Source organism: Cynocephalus volans, chromosome 10 (genome assembly GCF_027409185.1).
Source record: "Cynocephalus volans isolate mCynVol1 chromosome 10, mCynVol1.pri, whole genome shotgun sequence".
Taxonomy (NCBI): domain Eukaryota; kingdom Metazoa; phylum Chordata; class Mammalia; order Dermoptera; family Cynocephalidae; genus Cynocephalus; species Cynocephalus volans.
This window is the reverse complement of record NC_084469.1, coordinates 6,008,292-6,015,122: the sequence shown is the minus strand read 5'-3', so window position 1 is coordinate 6,015,122 and position 6,831 is coordinate 6,008,292. Positions and strand designations below refer to the sequence as shown.

Sequence of the window (6,831 nt, the reverse complement as noted above, 5' to 3'; positions counted from 1 at the left end):
TCAGCTGTCTCGCTTGATTTGGAGGGAGGAGGGGGCCAGAGTGGGTCTGGGATGGGAGACAGATGAGGTACTTCGCCCAGGGAAGGAGGGCCACAGGGGATGGACCAGGTGGTGGTAGGGTGGAGGCAAACTTATTCCCTTTTTGTAAGTATCCTGAAGACTGGCATGGGCATGACATGCAGGTTGGAAGGGTGGGTTACCCTCATTGCTACAGGGGGTTTCTAGGCACCTGCTGTCTGTGTTCTTGCAGAGCCCAGGCACCTTCCTTCTCAGTCCTACCAGGATCTTCAGAATGGTCCCAGAGGTGCTGTCCAGCAGACAGGAGGCTTGGGCCAGCTGTCATCATAGGCACTCCAGGCCCAGATAAATTGGCAAACGAACAGTAAGCATTTTGCCCATTGTCTTATTAGCATGTGGAAGCTTACAACATGGGGTGGGCTTCCTTCTATGTTGTGGCTCTGCAGATGCCCCTGCCAGCTTCCAGGCTGCCTCTGACGAGCCTAGTATGCATCTGTAGGAAAGGCAGGTGACATTCATCAAAGAATCTAGGGAGGAGCCCTGGAACTGAGAAGAGCTCCACTGCTCACTGAATCCCCACTGTCTTCACCCCAGGTGGTTTTGGTTCGGTAAATGAGCTAAGAGCTAGTATTAGTGTGGGCCCAGCACCAGCCCCAAGGGCTTTACATGACTTAAATCCATCCTCCAACACTCCTTTGGGCACAGTACCATTGTTGTCTCCACTTTATGTATGAGGAAACTGAGGTACAGAGCAGTGACATAACTTGCTCAAGGTCGCATAGCTACTAAGTGGTGGAGCCAGGACAAGTCTAAGTTCCAAGAAAGGACACAGGGATGAGGTTACCTGTCGACTGGGCTACCTTCTTTTGACTATAGTAGACTTTCGATGAGAATGGATCAAAACCCTGTGCTCACTTTCAAAAATAAAAGAGAAAGGAAGACATCCCTGAATAAAGAAAAACTGAGAATTCATCTCTAGCAGATCTGCCATATAATAAATACCAAAGGGAGCCTTCAAGCTGAAATGAAAGTATGATAGATGGTAAATTGAATTCACATGAAGAAATAAAGAACATCAGTAAAGGTAACTATCTGGGCATAATGAAAGACAGTATAAACATTTTTGTTGTAATTCTTTTCTTTTTTGTTTTTAACTCTGTCTTTAAAATACAACTGCATAAAGCAATAAACACAAAACTGTGTTGATGTATAAAGGTGTAATTTGTATGACAGTAATAGCATGAAGGAGTGGAGAAGGAGTGAAGCTATGTTGGAACAAGGTTTTTATACACTATTAAAATTAAGTTAATATTAATCTGAATTAAATTGTTTTCAGTTAAGATGCTAATTGTATTCTCCAGGGCAACCACTAAGAAAATAACTAAAAAAATATTGTAAATGATACAAAAAGGATATTGAAAAGATACATTAGAAAATACTTTACACAAAAGAAGGCAGGAATCAAGGAATAGAGGAACAAAAAAGACATAAGACACATGAAAGAATGCAAAATGGCAGACATAAATCCTACCGTATCAATAATTACATTAAATATAAATGGATTCAATACCCCAATGAAAAGACAGAAATTGGCAGAGTGGATTTAAAAGACACGATCTGACTCTAAGCTGTTTACAAGAGATTTACTTTAGATTCAAAAACGCGAAAGAGTTGAAAGTAGAAGGATGAAAAAAGAAACCATGTGAGCAGTTACTAAAAGAGAGCTAGGGTGGCTATACACGTATGAGAGAAAATAGACTTTAAGACAAAATTTGTTACTAGAGACCAGAAGAACGTGTTATCATGATAAAAGAGTCAATATATCAGGAAGATTAAGATGATTACAAACATGTATACTCCTAACAACAGAGCCCAAAACTAACAATTGAAGGGACACTAGACAGTTCAGTATAATAGCAGGAGATTCCAATACCCTGCTTTCAATAACAGATGGAACAAGTGTGCAAAAGATCAACAAGGAAGCAGAAAACTTCAACAACACTATAAGCCAACTAGACCTAACATATATCTAAAGAACACTCCACCCAACAACAGCAGAATGCACATTCTTGTAATGTGCACATGGAATATTCTCCAGGGTAGAACATATGCTAGGTCATAAAACAAGCCTCAATACATTTCAAAAGATTCAAATAATACAAAATTTGTTCTCCAACAATGTAATTAAATTAGAAATTAACAACAGAAGACATTTTGGGAAATTCACAAATATGCAGAAATTTAAAAACACACACTTCTAAATAACCACTGGGTCAAAGAAGGAACCACAGGGAAAATTAGAAAATACCTTGGGATGAAAACTGAAACACAACATACCAAAACTTATGGGTTGCAACGAAAGCAGTGCTTGGAGAGAAATTTGTAGACGTAAATGTTTGTATTGGAAAAGAAGAAAGATTTAAAATCAATAGACTAAACTTCCACCTTAAGAAACTAGAAAAAGAAGAGCAAACTAAACCCAAAGCAAGCCCAAGGAAGGAAATAATAAGGATAACAGTGAAAATAAATGAAATAGAAAATAGGAAAAAATAGAGAAAATTACTAAAACGAAAAGTTGGTTCCTGGAAAAGATCAATGAATTGACAAATATTTAGCTAGATTGACCAAGAAAAAAAGAGAAAAGATTCAAACTACTAAATCAGGTATGGAACAGGAGACATTACTACTGATCTTACAAAAATAAAGGAGGTAATAGAGAATACTATGAACAACTTCTTGCCAGAGTTAGCTAATTAGATGAAATGGACAAATTCCTAGAAAGACACAAATTACCAAAACTGACTCAAGGAGAACTGATAGATAATCTGAACAGACCTACAATAAGCAACGTGATTTAACTGGCAATTTAAAACTTTCAACAAAGAAAGGCCTGGGTCCAGATGGCTTCACTAGTGATTTCTACCAAACATTAAAGAAAAATTAATACCAAGCATTCACAAAATCTTTCAAAAAAAATAGAAGAGGAGGGAACACTTCCCAACTCATTCTATCAGGCCAATATTACCCTGATACCAAAACTAGACAAAGACATCACAAAAAAAGAAATCTGTAGACCAACATCCCTTATAAATATAGATGCGGACACCCTTAACAAGATACTAGCAACCCAAATCCAGAAACATATAAAAAGGAGTATATGCCATGACCAAGTGGGATTTATCCCAGGAATGTAAGGTTGGTTTAACATTTGAAAATCAATGTAACACATCATATTAAGAGAATAAAGGATAAAAATTACATGGTCATATCAATAGATGCTGAAAGAGAAGCTGACACAATCCAACACACTTTCAAGATTAAAAGGCAAACAAACTAGAAATAGCGGGAACTTCCACAACCTGATAACCCTCTACAAAGCCCCATTGCTGGCATCATATGTGAAGGTATGAATTAGTGGACTAAGAGCTTTCCTTCTAAGATCGGAAACAAGATAAAATGTCCACTCTCACCACTTCTATTGAACATTGCACTGCAGGCTCTAGCCCAGGTAATCAGGCAAGAAAAAGAAATAAAAGCCATCCACATTAGAAAGGAAGAAGTAACACTATAAGCAAACACACACATGAAGATAGCTAAGGTAAAAAAGACAGACAATAACAAGTGTTGGCAAGGATGTGGAGAAATTGGAACCTTCATACATGGCCAGTGGGAATGTAAAATGGGGCAGCTTTAGAAAACAGTTTGGCAGTTCCTCAAAATGGTAAACATAGAGTTACCACAAAATCTAGCAATTCTACTCCTAGGTGTATACCCAGGAGAATTAAAACTTATGTTCACACACGAAAAACTTGTAGGTGAATGTTCAAGTACTAACAACCTAAATGTCCATCAACCGATGAATGGATAAGTATAATGTGGTATATCCATACAGTGGAAATTTATTCAGCCACAAAAAGGAAGGAAGTGCTGGTACAATATAGTCGAACGTTGAAAACATTATGCTACAAAGAAGCCAGTTTCACAAAAGACCACATGTTGTATAATTCCCTTCATATGAAATGTCCAGAATGGGCACATCCGTACACACAGAAAGTATATTAGTAATTACCTAGGGCTGGAGGTAGGGGTGAGGAGGTGGCAGTGAGGAGGGAGCAGGAGTGGGAAATGACTTTTAGTAGGTCACAGTTTCTTTGTGTGATGTTGAAAATGTTCTAAAATTAGATTGTGGTGACGGTTGCACCTATCTGTGAATATGCTAACGTTCACTGAACTGTGGTTCTAAATGGGTGAATTTTATGGTATGTGAAATATATCTCAAGAAAGCCATAAAAACAGAAACAAGCTCCGTACTCTAAAATTCGCTCTGCCCGTCTGCTGTTTCATAGGAAATATTTCTTTTGGAAAACTCTAAACCTATTAGGGTTAAAGCAAAAGAAATAGGGATTTTTTCCTGCCACGCTGGCACAGGCATGGAGAGGAGCCATGGTTGTCAACCTAAGCTAAAGCAGAGAGCCTGAGGATTTTGAGTGAAGATTTCTGGGACAGTGACCGTAGGGGATGGAGCCTCCTACCAGGAGCATCACCATGAGCGGTATCGGTCAGCATCAGCGAGCTTCAAAAGAGCCTGGCAGCAGTTAAGGGACGTAGAGGCCACTGGCCCAAGGCTCCAACCCTGTGGCTTAGCCTCTCAAAGATAAAAGAGGAAGAAAATGCCCAGGGGGACCCAGAGCAGAAGTGCAGACAGCAAGGGAGAAACGGTGAGGGCTTCCCCAGGTTACTGTTTGCCAAGCAGCCTCTTTTCTCCTGTCCATTAGGAACCCTTGTGACTGTGAGCAAAGCTTCCTCCATCTTGAAGCCCTTACCACTTGCTAAGTCCTTTGTGTGAAACCTGCCCACAAAGATTATACAGCGACTGGGGCTAAGGTAGTTCAAACAATAGGTAGAAACGGCCCTTTCCTCCGGCGGCCCCGGGGCTGCGGCACTTACTTCCGGGGCGGGGCGGGGCGCGGCGCGGCGCGGCCGTTATTGTTCCGTTACTGTTCGGTTGGGCTGGGCGGGGCGCCGTCTCCCTCAGCCGCGCGAGTGTCGGTTTGTCCGGCTTCCTCTCTGCCCTCACTCCCGGTGGCTGACGGCGGCGGCGGGCAGGGCGTGGCGTTTGGAGGCTGAGCGGCGCCGCGGTGAGGGGCGCGGAGCAGCAGCAGCAGCCGCAGGAGCCGTGCGCCCTGGCACCGAGCGGCCGCGGCCATGGCGTTCGCCTGTCTCTTCAGGTGCATCGCCATCGGCGACACAGGCGTTGGTAAATCATGCTTATTGCTGCAGTGCAGACAAGAGGTTTCAGCCAGTGGCCTTACTATTGGTGGAGAGTTCGGTGCTCGCATGATAACTATTGATGGGAAACAGGTAAAACTTCAGCAGGGCAAGAGTCCTTTCGTTCCCTCCCGAGGTCCCATGACAGAGGTGCAGCAGGAGCTTTACTAGTGTATGATATTGCAAGGAGAGACACATTCAACACTTGACAACCTGGTTAGAAGATGCCCGCCAACGTTCTAATTCCAACATGGTCATTCTGCTTATTGGAAATAAAAGCGATTTAGAATCTAGAAGTAAAAAAGAAGGTGAAGCTGTGAAGCTTTTGCACGAGAACATGGACTTATTATCTTCATGGAAACTTCTGCTAAGACTGCTTCCAGTGTAGAAGAGGCATTTATTAATACAGCAAAAGAAATTTATGAAAAAATCCAGGAAGGAGTCTTTGACATTAATAATGAGGCAAATGGCATTAAAATTGGCCCTCAGCATGCTGCTACCAATGCTACACACGCAGGCAATCAGAGAGGCCCGGGGGTGGCTGCTGCTGAGTCTGTTTTTACTGTCTAGTGCCCACACGGGGCTACTCATTTATTCTTTCCCCCTTCTCCTCCTGCTCAGCTGAGACATGAAACTGTTTGAAATGGCTTTATGTCACAGAAGACTTCAATCCTTCAAATTCTTGTATAACTTTGAATAAATGGTTAATGTTCACTTAAAAAAGAGAAACCTTGTCTGTGCATCTGGGTAGTCACCCAACTGATCCATCATCTTGTATGTAAGTTACCCTAATAAAATTCTTTGCTTTACTGCATGGAATTGCCTACTTCTCCAGATACCTTCTCCAGATTTCTGCACCAGCCAGCCACCAAACAAAACAAACGAAAATCAACAAAGATACCTTCTCAGTGTGGTGGGTGTTTTGCCTCTAGTCCACCTTCAGGTGCCGAGCTCTGAAGCCAGCCTGATCATGCTCAAATCTTTGCTTTGCTCAGGTTGCTGGCGTCAGCCTTCCCCGCTGGTAAAATGGAGGTAATAATATCTACCACCCAGGTCATTAGAAGATTAAATGAACACTCCATAAATGGTAGCAATTAGTATTATAAAAACATCAATAAAGCATGGCTATTGGGAAGGATAAGTCCTGGGTTTCATTTCTGTCTCCATCACTTCACAGCTTGAAAGTCTCTGAGACTGTTTCCCCTTCCCTCAGCCATTGGGCTGTTAGGTTTGAATCCAGGCAGCTGTCATCCATAACTGGCCCTAAATGATGGCTCCATACTCACTGCAGCCCACCACCCCTGCTCCCACCATCTCTTCTCCATCCACCAAGATAACTTCTGAAACAATGCATCAGATCATGATGCTTTCTTACTTAAAATCCTCCAATTGTTTTCCATGACCCTGAGAAGAAATCCACCTTCCTTACCGCAGCGCGTAAGACCTCAGATGATGGGGCTTCTGCCCACCATTCTGACCTTTCCCTTTCTCACTCTACTTAGGTTTTGCTCATTTTCCAGAACCTGTGGATTACTTCTGACCCCA

General features: G+C 42.2%; 1 pseudogene; it reads left to right on the top strand.

Annotated features, from left to right (window-relative positions):
* The first annotated feature begins 5,223 nt into the window (after window positions 1-5,223).
* Window positions 5,224-5,837, top strand: LOC134389152 (ras-related protein Rab-2A-like; annotated as a pseudogene).
* The last annotated feature ends 994 nt before the right edge of the window (window positions 5,838-6,831 follow it).